Source organism: Rhinopithecus bieti, unplaced genomic scaffold, assembly GCF_001698545.2.
Source record: "Rhinopithecus bieti isolate Rb0 unplaced genomic scaffold, ASM169854v2 scaffold_2349, whole genome shotgun sequence".
NCBI classification, from domain to species: Eukaryota; Metazoa; Chordata; class Mammalia; order Primates; family Cercopithecidae; genus Rhinopithecus; species Rhinopithecus bieti.
The window spans coordinates 606,377-620,889 of NW_016804051.1; the positions used below are offsets into that span (position 1 = coordinate 606,377).

A 14,513-nucleotide genomic window follows, 5' to 3' on the forward strand; every position below is an offset into this window, starting at 1 on the left:
CACATTTCTCCAGTGTCCCATTAAAGAATCTGAAAGTGCTTCTTTTGCTTTGGAATTCTTGTTTATAAACTTGTAGCTCAGCATTCTCATCTATCATATCAAGAAGATATGCAAATGATGTGAGCCCACAGGACTCAATTAAGCCATGCCTTGTCAAGATGAATAGAGTCATCCACTGACTGCTGGTGAGCTGAGATGCCCTCCATGGGAACAAATTCTGGCACTTAAAAATCATACTCATAAAATGTTGAAGAGAAGAGAATGCTTTTTTAAAGGCCCCCATGTCAAGTAACCAGTGGGGGAACTGACCAGATTTCCATCTGTTTCAAATTAAACGTGTTTATTATCTTTGCGTCATGCTCCCCAGCTCAGCATAATCACTTAGAAAAAGATCTTCTGTGATCTTAGCAGAAAGCATGTTTTTGTAAGTTTATCTGGCTGCTTGCTTCCTTATACAAGTCAGTGATATTTCTTCCTTCATTTTGACTCTGTCTTGTGTTTTGTTGGAGCTAAAGCATGATGTTGGTGGGCTCTATTCATTTGGCACTTATTTTTTGTTTCCTGTTATGCCCCTGAGTCTATGCTATGTTTTGAGGATAGAGTGAGAACAAGATACTCAGTAAATAAATATATAAGTAAAGTAATTATAGTTTGCAAAAGTTGCCCTAAAGGAAATAAACATGGGAGACAGAGAAAATCAAGCACAAGATTGTCAAGGACAATCTTTAGATTGGGTGGTTAGAAAAGAATTGAGCTGAGGCATGAAGGCTAAGAACAAGCTACTCAAACAGAAATGGAAGGATGAAGATTCCAGGCAGAAGAAACAGCAACTGCAAAGGCTTTGAGATAGTCAAAGCCTGTCAAAGCCTCTGGTCATCACTGTGGACTTGAGGTTGATTAAAAATGCACCACATAGCTTCCTGATATGATAGATGTGAATGCTGAGCTACAAGGGCTTGCAGCATCTGAGGGACAGAAAACCAGCCAGTGTAGTCAGAGAGGACAGAGAGGCAGAAAATGGCATGGAGGGATGCCAGGCGATGAGGCTGGAGAGAAACCTGAGCCTGCCCAGACAGTTTTTTGGGAAATGTTCATGATTTTAGATTTTATTCCAAAACAATGGAAAGCCAAGGGAAAATGTCATGTTTGATTTTACATTTTATGAGAATTAGGCTGGCTTATCTATGAAGAACAGATTGGAGATGGGGAAGGGGAAGCAGGGAAGCCAGGTGGGAGGCGATTGGCTCAGTCCAGGTGAGAGAGAACCACAGCAGCTTGCACTGGGATAGCATCATTGGACACTGGGAGAGGAGGATGAGCTTGAGAGAGCTTTTGGAGGTAGAATTGACAAGACTTGTGGATGCATTGGATAGAGGTGATAGACAATAGGAAGACTCAAGGGAGCTGCTAGCGTGTTGACCTGCAACGAGGTGGCTACTGACTGTGAGAAGGGTCCTAGGGAAGGAACGACTGTTGTGTGGGAAGGTGGGGAATGGGAATTCATCTTGAACCTATTAATTGGGAAGACTTGTTAGTAAGCTCTATGTAGAAATGAAGAAGTCTTTTGGCAATACATCTCTTGAAAGGGCAAACCTTGTAACTCATTGTTATAATTCTCAACGTAATGACGCAAACATTTGGAAAAACATGCGATGGAACTTGAGACAACTGAAGTCTGGAAAATCAGAGATGATTCAGGGTTAGCAATAAATCTAGCAAATGACATAGCATATGGGAACGTGTAAACATGGGTTTTCTCCTTTGTAGCTTCCTGTCTGATTAGACTTTATTTCTGTATTGGAAACAAATGTGCTGACTGAGACGTGGGTGCAGGGAGTGTGAGGGCTGCTTGTGCTGAGAGGGGATGGCCAAAACATCCAGCAAGGAAGATGAGCTTCATGATTCAGGGAGAGGAAGAAGTACTCCAGGGTTGGAAGGTACGCTTAGGAGGTGATACAATCTACTTATTTGATATTGTCCTTTGAGTTTTATGGAGTGCAGCCCATTTTTTTTAAAGCTACTCTTTAAAATGGTATTTTCTCTGTAAATCAGACATGGAAAAAAATGACCCGAGGCCCTTCTTAACATTTCTTCAGTGGAATCTCTGCCTTCCTATTAATTTTCAGCAGATTGGGCTTGTTTTTCCACCTGCCTGCCCATTTCCAAGTGCAAACTGTCCCACTCTTTGCTTATCTCTTTCTGTTCAGTGTTCAAAAGGGGACCATGGTGATTTTAGGAAGCATAATATTTGGTTGGTTAGTGAACAGTCTGCAAAACAAAATACGTTACTTTGATGTTAGTATTGGTACCAGACCTGGAAGAGGAGCTTGTCCCTGTGGATTTCTGCTTTGTGTGTGTAAAATCTCAGAATGGTGCAGGGGAGACTCCTCTATTGTTGGTATAGAAAAGGCTTAAGTTTTGGGGTGAGAGAGCCCTGAGTTCAGTCCTTAGTTCTGCTGTTTTCTATTTTGCAACTTTAGGCTTGTTACTTAATGTCTTTGAACCCAGTGTTTTAATCGGTAAAGTATGGATAATTATACATATGTAAATGACTGGGTTGTTGTGAAGATTAAATGATATGACGTATGTAAAGTTCTTAGCATGATACTTATTTCATGCTAGTTACCACAAATAGTCTGCCATGCTATTATTGAATATGCAAACATAATGGTGTCAGTTTGACAGTAAATATACCTCCCTGGTTTGTAGCCCTGTAAGGGGTGTTGTCAAGCACTAAAACCATGGTAAGGGGGTGCCGGAGTGATGGCGTAGGGCTTCTCTGTTACAGTCTAGCAAATGTTGCAAAAGGGACACTCCTGGTGTGTTTAACGCACTTATTTTTCAAATTGTGTTAAAAATTCAAACTGACCCATTAAGTTAAAAAATGGAGACCTTTCCTATGCAATGTGGATGACAAGCTTCTTTTGAAAAACCAGATCTGTCAACACAAGGCCCTCTGCATTCCAGATCGTGACCATCAGCTGTAACTCAGGAGGGCAAGCTCTTTCCAGTTCTCTCCACTGTTCCTTCCCAGTGCCCTACCTTAGAGATAACCTACTGTTAGCTCTTACATTGACTACTGGCCAGCTCATGTGATTAGACAAACGCTTTCACTCTTTTAGTCTCAGTGATCCCATCTGTAAAATGAAGATGATAATCATAACATTTACCCCAAACGTTTCTTTTGAGGATTAAAACACTTCCATTAAAAAGTTTTTTCACAGTGCTTGGTGGAGACAAAGAACTCAGGGCTAGCTATTATTATTATCATTATTAGGCAGCTTTGCAAATTAAGGGGCATCTAATCGAAATACATACCTAAGTGGACACCGACAGAAATTAAACTGAGGATAACACACACGTTTGTATTTGAAACATACGGTGAGTTTTTCTTTTCTCGTACTTCCTTGTAGTTGGTTTTCTCTATATTCTTCTCTCAGGGAAAAGCATTTGACAGAGAATCTTCTGCTGTCACATCCACCCTTCACCCTTTTCCACCCGGGAGCTGACTCGTTTGGATTATATCAGTGGGATTAATGGTGTCACCATTTATTCCCCCATCTAGTTTCTTCCCTAAGGCGTTGCATTGAGCCTGCTGAGACCCTCACTGAAGGTTACTACTTGCCTGCAAATATTCTCTCCTTCTGAGTTTGGTAACCCTTCTTTCAGATTATGAGGTCTTGGACCTAGGGTGGTAATGATGACACTCTGACTAGCCCTGGGGCTCTGTCACATTTCTTGCAGTGCTCTCATATGTCTTTGAACCTTTTGTAGACAATCTTTTTTATCAAAACAATTTCTATTTATCCTACTTGGAGTAAGTCATCAGCTGATGTAGCTTCCACTGCCTTGAAAAAAAAATTAGAATTGTGGCTGAGCATGGTGGCTCATGCCTATAATCCCAGCACTTTGAGAGGCCGAGACGAGTGGGAGTTCAAGACCAGCCTGGCCAACATGGTGAAGCAAATACAAAATTAGCAGTGCACAGTGGCGGGTGCCTATAATCCCAGCTACTGGGGAAGCTGAGGCAGGAGAATTGCTTGAACCTGGGAGGCGGAGGTTGTAGTGAGCCAAGATTGCACCACTGCACTCTAGCCTGGGTGACAGAGTGAAACTGTGTCTCAAAGAAAAAAAAAAAAAAAGAAAGAAAAAAGTAAAGAAGAATTGTTAAAGTAAAAATCAAAGAAAAGGAGTTAATTTTAAGGTTCTAAGCTCAAGATGATATTTTGAATCCATAGCAGGGTAATGGTCCTAGAAATCAGGCTTCATGGAGAGAGAAAAAAGTTTTTAAAATTCTTGGAAGTTCCCAGTAACATATAGAGAGCCAGGCTAGGTCACAGAGGATCAAAGCCACAAGTGGAGAGCAGGCAGGAGAAATGACCTGTGGGAAATTTCCACCAGACAGGAAGAGGAAATAGAAGCCATTGCCCTGGAGAAGGAAGCGAGATTTCGAGAGGGCACAACTAGGATGTGTACCACAGCTTGGTCACTGAGAAGTGACTGCTTCTTCCACAACCCCACGTTACTTAAGCAAACTTGGGGTAGGGTGTGATGAGGTATCGGAAACCCTCACAGAAAGCCCAGATGGCTTGAGGGAGAGTCAACATCTTGACTTGTCCCCCGTGTCCCACTCTGTGACTACTGTGGTAGGGAAATGGTGAAACTTCCACCATCCCTCTTCCAGGGTAGAGTGTTCCTTATGGCCCAGATTTCCTGTCTGCCCCAGGGAGAGGACACCAAGGTGCTGAGAACAATGTTGTCTTGGTATAGACTTCAGGGTTAAGAAGCAAAATGCCACAAACCATAGAGGGCTGGCGATTTGAGGGACCCAGAGACCTTGGACATCAGCAGCAGATGCCAGCAGATGCCCATAAAGGACAGTGAAATCGGCCACACCTAAGTAAATACCAGCCAAGGACATTCAGGGACAAAACCAGTGTGTAGCTGAAGACCCAGAACTCCACAGACTCCTGCCACAAAGATATGCCAGCTTTTCTCTGCCCCCAGATACCACCTTGGGAAGGAGGTATAAGCAAAGTGACCCCTTGAGAGAGGAGGGAAGCAGTCTTTGAATTTCCTGGGTAATTTACCCAAATGAAGCTGAGTTAATCCCAAAGTGAAATGTTTTAAACAGGAACAAAGTCATTTACGCTTAATTAAAAATTAGTTTAATTAATTTAATTGAATAATAATTAGACAAATAATTAACTAAATACAATTAATTTAATTAATTTTAATTTTTCTCTGTCAGCAGGAGGAAAGGTAGCTTCAGAGTAAGAGAGTAATGATAAACAATAATGAACTTCATCTTTTGTATACTTCTGAGTGTTCTGTATAAATTTTATTTGTAAATTCTGCATGAACTCTCTCGCAAGATTGACCCTTTTCTCTGGACTTTTGTCTTTGAGCCACTGATTCGTATTAAGGGTGGTGAATGAATTTTACCTAACATAACCATTACTTTTACTTACTAAGTCTTTTTAAACATAACAATATGGAAGGAAATTAAGACAGAAAGAAAAATATCCATATCCCCTCCACCGTAAAGCAAGGACATCCATTTTGAAAAAGTATTTTTTTTTGCCCATGTTGTTAATATACTGGTGACAGATTGACCAAACCATTTGCCTATAAAAGTCTGTCCTGTCAACATCCTGAGTTTGTCCGTGGTGACGTAAAGGAAAATGAGAGAAATGAGCTGATTACCTGATGTTGTCACATGGCATCAAGCTTCTCCTTACTTGGATGCCCTTCCAATTAGTGAAAAGGGACATTTTCGGGATGGTGTCCAGACTCAACAGTGTCAATAGGATTTCACTCTTTCTATCTTACTTCTTAGTGTTTGCCATTATACAAAACCCCAGGATTCATGGGGATTCCTCTCTGTCCTTCATCTGGCATTCTAGATCCTGATTCTGGGGCTCTTGACTCTTTTGGAATATTGACATTATGATGTTATGGGTAGAATATTGCAAGTAGAATCCTTGAGTTTTTATTAATTGCAGTCCTAAAGAACAGATTTACAGATTTAAACTTTGCTTACCTCTGCCTGTTTTTCTCCTTTGTGTTCTAATGCATGTGACATTTTAAGGAAGTGTTTTACTTGGATGCTTGGGAAATGAGCGGTGAAGCGAAATAGCTTTCCCTGCTCTTATTTGTCTTACTCTGATTTGGAGGCATATACTCTTCTAAACTATTGCTTCTTCATGTGCTTCTGTCAACTTAGAACCTTAAAGAGGCACGATCAGATTTGCCCACATTCCTGAATAAGGGAGATGCCTATTTCAACAATAGTACCTACCAGGGTTAATACAGACCAAGAAGCCTACTTGTTGCAGGTAAGTTAAAGTAGCTGGTATTTTGAAATGACATTTGGTTCCCACAAGTGTTCTCTCAGTAGTCCACTGTTTGGAGGTTCTTGCAGAAGTATCTCCAACATGATGATCATGGGGTCACATGAGAAGTACTAAACACCGCTGATGATGTTCCTGTGTATTTTTCAGCTTTGAAGGAGGTGACACTTGGATAAACCCTGGAGAAAAAAATAAAGAAAAGACTGAATGAAACCTAGAGGCAAAAGCTATGGACAAATGGGTGAAATAAACAAGCAATTTTCTTTTTGTTGTTCCTGAAGCCCACTACATTAGCTCTGGCAGCATTACCAGATTTTAAGTCACACTGACCAAATCAAATAGGAAAATCAGATCGTGATGAGCCGGACTGGCATTATTTCTAATTTCTTTTATAATTTCCTTTGTGGGTCATGAATAATTTAGAACCATATATTTCTTTCCATTTCTGAACACACAAAAGTATTTTTGTTTTTTTCTTTTTCTTTGAAATTGAGTTCTCATTGCATTTTGTTGGAGAATATAGTCTGCATGTTTTATCAATCAATTCCTTAATATTTATTGACATGCCCTTTATGGTCTGGTATGTGCTCAGTTTTTGAAAATATTCCCTGGAAAATTGAAAAGAATTCAGATTATTTAAGAGTTGACATAAAGTTCTAAATATGTGAATTTGACCAAATGTCTTAATCATGCTGTTTAATTCAGCAACATCATTAATTTTTTGATCACTTGATCAATCAGTCTGTAATAATTAAGTATTAAAAATTACACTCTAAGAAATTCAATTTACCATAATTTTATTGACCTTTACTTTATATGAGTAGTTGCTTTTGAAGGTCAAAAAGTGGTCAACTATTGGCAATTTCTTAAGGTTTGATCTAATATTTTGGAGCTATGTTGCTGATGTTTGTTGGTTCAGGTTTGTAATAGTTTTCTGACATATTGTGTGATAAGGTTTTTACTTTAAAATCTATTTCATCTGCCAATTTATATGGTTAGAGCATCTTTATTTTGATCAGTATTTTGAAAATATAATCCACGTATCTTTCTTCTGATTAAATTCTATTTGGACTAATGTCTGGCATATTATTATTATTTTTTCTATTTACTATGAGTTTGACTCACAATAAATATTCAGTAAATGGTAGTTTAAAAATAACAAATATTATTAATTTACCAATTGATTTTTTATTAATATTTTCTTTATAAGATTTTAACTTTGATGATGATTTTTGTAGTTTCATTTTGCAGTTTCATTATCTTTTTTTAAAATTATGATAAAATATTTCGTGTATTTATTAGCCATTTCACAAGCTTACCTGATTTTTTTATTTGAAGTTTTATTTTATTTTACAGTAGCAGGGTGGGTGAAAAGAGGATACATAGAATTTTTATGTATCAGTGTTAGCTGTGAGGTTAGTTTTGGCTTACTGAAGTTACCAGTAATGATCAATACTCATTATCCAAAGAATACAGAATCATAAAACATTGGAGATGGAAAAAAAACATCTATTGAGGCCGGGCGCGGTGGCTCACGCCTGTAATCCCAGCACTTTGGGAGGCTGAGGCCGACAGTCACGAGGTCAGGAGATCAAGACTATCCTCGCTAACACGGTGAAACCCCATCTCTACTAAAAATACAAAAAAAAATTAGCCGGCTGTGGTGGTGGGCGCCTGTAGTCCCAGCTACTCGGAGGCTGAGGCAGGAGAATGGCGTGAACCCGGGAGGCGGAGCTTGCAGTGAGCTGAGATCAAGCCACTGCACTCTAGCCTAGGGGACAGAGGGAGACTCTGTCTCAAAAAATAAAAAATAAAAAAACTACTGAAACTTCGCATCAAGAATCTCTATTGATCTCTTTATTTTGGTCTTTCACAGAAGACCAAAATAAAGACATGCTACTGTGATGCAGGGCACAGAGGTTCCAAACAGTGAAATAATAACTAAGCCAGGTCTGATTCACATCATTTTACTTTCATTTTTGTCTGCAAGAGACTGTGAAGACAGATTTCAACCCAGGAAATCTAAGCCTGTTGCACTGGGAAGTGGTGATTCCCTCTGAGTCAGATTGGATGATATTTGAGGTTATTTACAACACTGAGTTTTGATGTTTTTTTTTCTTAAATACAGAAGAGGAGGATCTCATAGTTAATGATAGAACCAGACCTGGACTTCTGATTTCTTGATTCCAAATTCACCATTCCAAGTACAAAGGCCACCCAAGTCTCCTCCCACCCCCCAGTGCACCCCTGTGCCTTGAGGCCATAGTTACTGTGAACTATGTATTATCATACTTCTTTCTTTCCCCAGAGACACTCCATCAGTGGAGGGACCCTGAATGGGAGCTTATCAGGACTGTGGCCTTCTTTAGGGAGGAAAGTGTAGGATGATGTGGGAGAAACAATAATTTTTCCACTGGACACTGTAAGCTACAAGGGAGAAAAGAAGGCCTTTTGAGAAAAGTCTTAAGGAGCTTCAGTTGCTCAACTAGTGGGACAGCTGAGGGCTGGTCTATGTGAGTTCATGCATTCACTTTGGAAGGTGATGTACCCTGCCCAGGGGCTGGTACTACAAAGTTGGCAACCATATGTTTTTCATATCTCAGTATGAAAATGGATTCCAATTTTAACATAAAGTATTAAAGTTAGATACAATACAACCTCACTTAATTCACTAATTCAAAAGTTGTAATTATTTAGATGGAGAAAGCCTGATATTTACCTTCATATTTTTTATTTTAGAAAAGAGAGAGCAACAGTGTGTGTCTGTGTGAGAGACTTATTGTATAATATGATCAATATATTCACTAAATATTATCACTATTCATTAAAATAGGTTTTCAAAATATTAATACTTGAATAAACTATTAGCTCTAATTGAAATTACTTCACATATATATGGAAAAGAATCAAAAAACAGATTTCTGGAGAGTGTCATAATTCATATGCTTCAGTAAGTTACTTAGATGATCTCATTCATTCATTTAGTCATTCAACAAAAATATATTCAGTGCCAATTCTGTACAGGCATGATGCCATCTAGTTCCAAGTAGGGAAGTTTCATTTTGTAATGGAACAAGTGAAAAGAATAACTTTTCTTGAATTTCTTCTTTAAAAGTCGCTTATAGTTTCTACTGATTTAGGAGAGTTTAAATGCAAACATATGAGTACAGAAACAGGCTAGCTGACATATCTAGTCACCAAAGACAAATTGTGCCTTCCTGTTAAAGTCTAATATTTTTCAACTAAAAAGTATTTATCCATGGTGTTCTTCATAAACTATTCATAAATATAGAAGGAAGACACAAAGCCACAGACGTGTTTATTTGACATAGAGAAGGCTTAGTTCAGGGTTGGGAAGACCACTTTTGTAATGCATTTTTAAATTGATCTTACACAAATGATTCTTTTTATTTTATTTTATTTTGTTTTATTTTATTTTATTTTTTTTTGAGACAAAGTCTCGCTCTGTCACCCATCTGTCACCCCAGGCTAGAGTGCTGTGGCTGGATCTCAGCTCACTGCAAGCCTCCGCCTCACTGGTTGACGCCCTCTCCTGCCTCAGCATCCGATGCTGGGACTACGCGTCACCACCTCGCCCCGGCTAGTTTTTTGTATTTTTTTTACGTAGAGACGGGGGTTTCACCGTGTTAGCAGGATGGTCTCGATCTCCTGACTCGTGATCCGCCCGTCTTGGCCTCCCAAAGTCTTGGATTACAGGCTTGAGCCACCGCACCGGGCAATTGATTCTTTTATAAAAATGTAACAGATAGCCTCCAACTTGGCCCCCAAGTTCAAATAAAATAACGGAGGTTTTGCTTAGTTTTCCCAAAGATATGAATGTAATGTAATCAATAAAGCTGGAACATTTTCGGTTTGATGGGGCAACTGAGCACCGAAGAAGTAAGCAATTTGGGGGGGGTGGGGGAAAGCATCCAGGAGTCTTTGGTGACTATCCTAATGCTGAAAAGGTTTGGGGAGATTTGAAAGTAGAGCACCTGACTACTGAGCAATCAGTAGGGTGTTTCTTGTGATTGATCTTATCTAGAAGCAGGAAAAGGTAACATATTCAATGGGCATCTGCTTTGGGATAGTCATGATATTAGATTATATACACACATACACACATGCTTACATGTGTATGTATAGATTTTATGAATATGTACATATTAGATTGACATGTTATATGTGCACATGTTTTATATGTATTTATAATATAATATTTTATATAATGTATTACAACAATTTAAAATATAATCTTTCCAAATACCTGTGATATAAGTAGTATTAGCCCATTTGAATGATGAGTGTCTACGGCTTAGAGAATTATTTGTGTAAGGTAATACTTTTAAGAGGAAGAATGAGGATTTGTGCTGAAGTTTACTGAGTTCCAGAACTCACTAATTTTTCTACGATATGTTGTTGTCCAGAGAATAAATGAACTGAAAATTTAAAAAATCAGATTGATATTTTAATAGACTCCATCAGTTGTTAGGTGTGTGAACTTGGGAAAATTCCTTAAGCTCTCTGAGCTGGATTTGACAATTTGTAAAATGGAGTTATAGAAAGTTCACTGCCTGACTTAGAAGATTGCTGGAAAATTCAATGAAACAATAAAATAAAAGTACTTAGTGAACATTCCAAAGTAATATAGAAAATAATACTAGGAAAGTACTGTACAAGACTGGGCACAGTGGCTCACGCCTGGATTCCCAGCACTTTGGGAGGCCGAGGTGGGTGGATCATGAGGTCAGGAGTTTGAGACCAGCCTGGCCAATATGATGAAACCCCATCTCTAAAGATACCAAAAAACAAAACAAAACAAACAAAAAATAGCCAGGCATGGTGGCATGCACCTTTAATTCCAGCTACTTGGGAGGCTGAGGTAGGAGAATTGCTTGAACCCAGGAGGCAGAGGTTGCCATTACACTCCAGCCTGGGCACAGGACAAGAATCTGTCTCAAAAAAAAAAAAAAGAAGAAGAAGAAGTACTGCACAAATATAAGAACTCACCATCATTACTTTTACGACTGTGTGAGGAAACGAAAGGTAAATTATGGTAAGTACCATAATTTAGCCAATGATACGAGCAAGACCGAAAAGAAACAACAAGATTTTTTTTTTTTTTTTTTTTTTTTTTTGAGATGGAGTCTCGCTCTGTCACCCGGCTGAGTGCAGTGCCGATCTCAGCTCACTGCAAGCTCCACCTCCCGAGTTACGCCACTTCCTCACTGCCTCAGCCCTCCCGAGTAGCTGGGACTACAGGCGCCGCCACCTCGCCCTGGCTAGTTTTTTTTTTTTTTTTTTTTTTTTTTAGTAGAGACGGGGTTTCACCATGTTAGCCAGGATGGTCTCGATCTCCTGACCTCGTGATCCGCCCGTTTCGGCCTCCCAAAGTGCTGGGATTACAGGCTTGAGCCACTGTGCCCAGCCAACAAAGATATTTTTTATTGCAATGAAAGGAAAATGCAATGTGCAAGGAATTCTCATTGATTTTGTGTGTTTGAAAATGTCCATGATAACATGGTTTAAAAAATACTTTCTTATTTTAAAACTACTTCCCTGAAAAGTTTTAAAATTACTTCCTTGTTTGGCTATTAAAGATTAGCTAGGATGATGGTTAAGAATAAGGATTCAGTAGCCAGAATACCTGGGTTTGAATTTCGCCTCTACCACACTCTGTGTGACCTTGTGACCTATTTTATCTTCTTGTGTCTTGTTGGCTTCATCTATAACATGTGGATAAAAATGGTACCTACACCATAGGCTTGTTGGGAGAATTAAATGGGTTGACGTTTGGTAAGCACTTAACAAATTACATACAAGTATTTGATAAAAAACAAATTTTGTACAGAAGCAACAGATTGGCTAAATATATTGTGGGTTTCAAATAGCTACCATTTACAAAGAACATAAGGATCAGAGAGGTTAAATGACTTAATCAATGTCACACTTAGTAAATAGCCGTGGCTGCATTTGATTCTGGGTCTGTCAGATTCCAAAATCTTGGTTGTAGGTGCTGTGCTGTCTCCTGTGGGGAAACTATGGTAAGTCAGCCAGGTCTTATTTTGGCAAATGATACTGTATTTACCCTGACATTTAATGACGTCTTGGAGGGTTTCTTGGATGGGTCTGTTTGTGGGAAGGCTGAGATGCAAGTCCTTTGTAGAAGACAACAAGACTTGTTTATCTTTCAGCAGGAGACACTACCTAGGGACTCCCAGATGGTTCCGTCATGACTTTAAAGGATGCCAGGGTTTGACAGGAGGTGAAAATGGGACCTGAGAAGTACTTTCTGTTATTGGGCTTCTGCTTTACCCAATGGGATCAAGGAGTTGAAAATTAGAATAAGAGACACAAGACAGGCCTAGTTGTGCTGCATTGTCCCACCTCATAAATCAAGATCTGTTGGCCAGGAGTGGTGTCTCATGCCTGTAATTCCAGCACTTTAAGAGGCTGAGGGTAGGAGGATCACTTGAGCCCAGGAATTCAAGGCCAGCCTGGGCAACACAGGGAGACCCCATGCCTATAAAAAAAAATTAGCAGGGCAAGTTGGTCACACTTGTGATCCCAGTGTCTTGGGAGGCTGAGGTGGGAGGATTGCTTGAGCCTAGGAAGTCAAGACTGCAGTGAGCTGTGTTTGCGCCACTGTGCTCCAGAATGGGTGACATGGCAAGACCCTGTGTAAGAAAAGAAAAGAAACAAAACAAAACAAACTAACTAACAAACAAACAAAACAAAAAAACACTGCTGTCATTCAGTATTAAAAGCTAACACATTCATAAAGCATCCTATGTGCCAGGCACACATATGTTAATGCATTCAGATATTAACTTGATTATTTTAGATGATCCACAGATGCTCTAGAAGCTTGAATTGTCCTGCAGATTTATTGCCATTATTTGCACTATCTCTTGCTAATAGAATTACCACTGAATGCGTTTTATTAGTTCTAGAGTGAAATAAAAAACAGAACTAGACAGATTATATAGGCTGCCTTCATCATATTGAAGGATAAGACCATTTCAGCTTTACTCTCATTTCTTTGGGATAATGTTCTTACTCTTTCTGAATCAGGCTAATCTGAGCCCATCCTACACAAATGAAAAAGTGCCAGCCTCACATGATGTCAGAAGGAATAATGAACATAGAAATGGGTTAAAACTTACCTTTATTCCTTAAAGAAGACTTAAGAAAAGATTAGTTGCTTTGGCACAGAGAGAATACTCATAAATAAAAACATGGGTAGCCCATAGATTATCCCAGAATCTTTCAGCCCATTTCAGTTTCAATGAATTATACTTCTGAGAATCAAAGATAAATAGTCAAATGCCACGCTATTACATTTCGATGAAAAGAGTAGGATCTTGCTTATTCTTAAATGTGGATTTTAAGGACACTCTTGAATCTGGTGGCCAATGCCCTGTGATCACAGTGAGGGTAAAAATAGTAACAGCAGTACTGTCATTAACATTGGTATATCTTATTCTTTTTTTTTTTTTTTTTTTTTTTTTTTTTGAGACGGAGTCTTGCTCTGCCGCCCAGGCTGGAGTGCAGTGGCCGGCTCTCAGCTCACTGCAAGCTCCGCCTCCCGGGTTCACGCCATTCTCCTGTCTCAGCCTCCCCAGTAGCTGGGACTACAGGCGCCCGCCTCGTCGCCCGGCTAGTTTTTTGTATTTTTTAGTAGGGAGAGGGGTTTACCGTATTCACCAGGATGGTCTCGATCTCCTGACCTCGTGATTCGCCCGTCTCCGCCTCCCAAAGTGCTGGGATTACAGGCTTGAGCCACCGCGCCCGGCCGGTATATCTTATTCTTTACAAAAGAGATTCATGTGCATTTTCTCATTTGATCTCCTCAATCCTGCATGGGACACTTTAGTTGTCTCCATTCTTGAAGTGGGAGAAACGGAAGTCCAGAGATTACAAGACTTACCTACTATCATTACTAATAACGTAAGTTATTAGTAAGTTCAGGACATTTAGAATATTTTCCTCTATCCCATTGTTTTGACCAAAAGTGGTAGTAAAGATTTATCTTCATAAAACAGACATTGCATGATACTGGAAATATGAGATCATAAATAAATAAAAATTAGCTTGTGAAATTATTTTAAAAACAGCAATCCTAGATCCTCTAGGATCTAGTACAAGCAGAAAAGTACA

At 39.3% G+C, this 14,513-nt stretch overlaps 1 long non-coding RNA gene across 1 annotated transcript; it reads left to right on the top strand.

The window, feature by feature from the left end:
* Positions 1 to 1,837: 1,837 nt before the first annotated feature.
* LOC108523131 (uncharacterized) lies at positions 1,838 to 7,348 on the top strand. Its single transcript, XR_001883705.1, has 3 exons — positions 1,838 to 1,937; positions 6,227 to 6,338; positions 6,504 to 7,348. It is a non-coding gene; the product is annotated as an uncharacterized LOC108523131 (long non-coding RNA).
* The last annotated feature ends 7,165 nt before the right edge of the window (positions 7,349 to 14,513 follow it).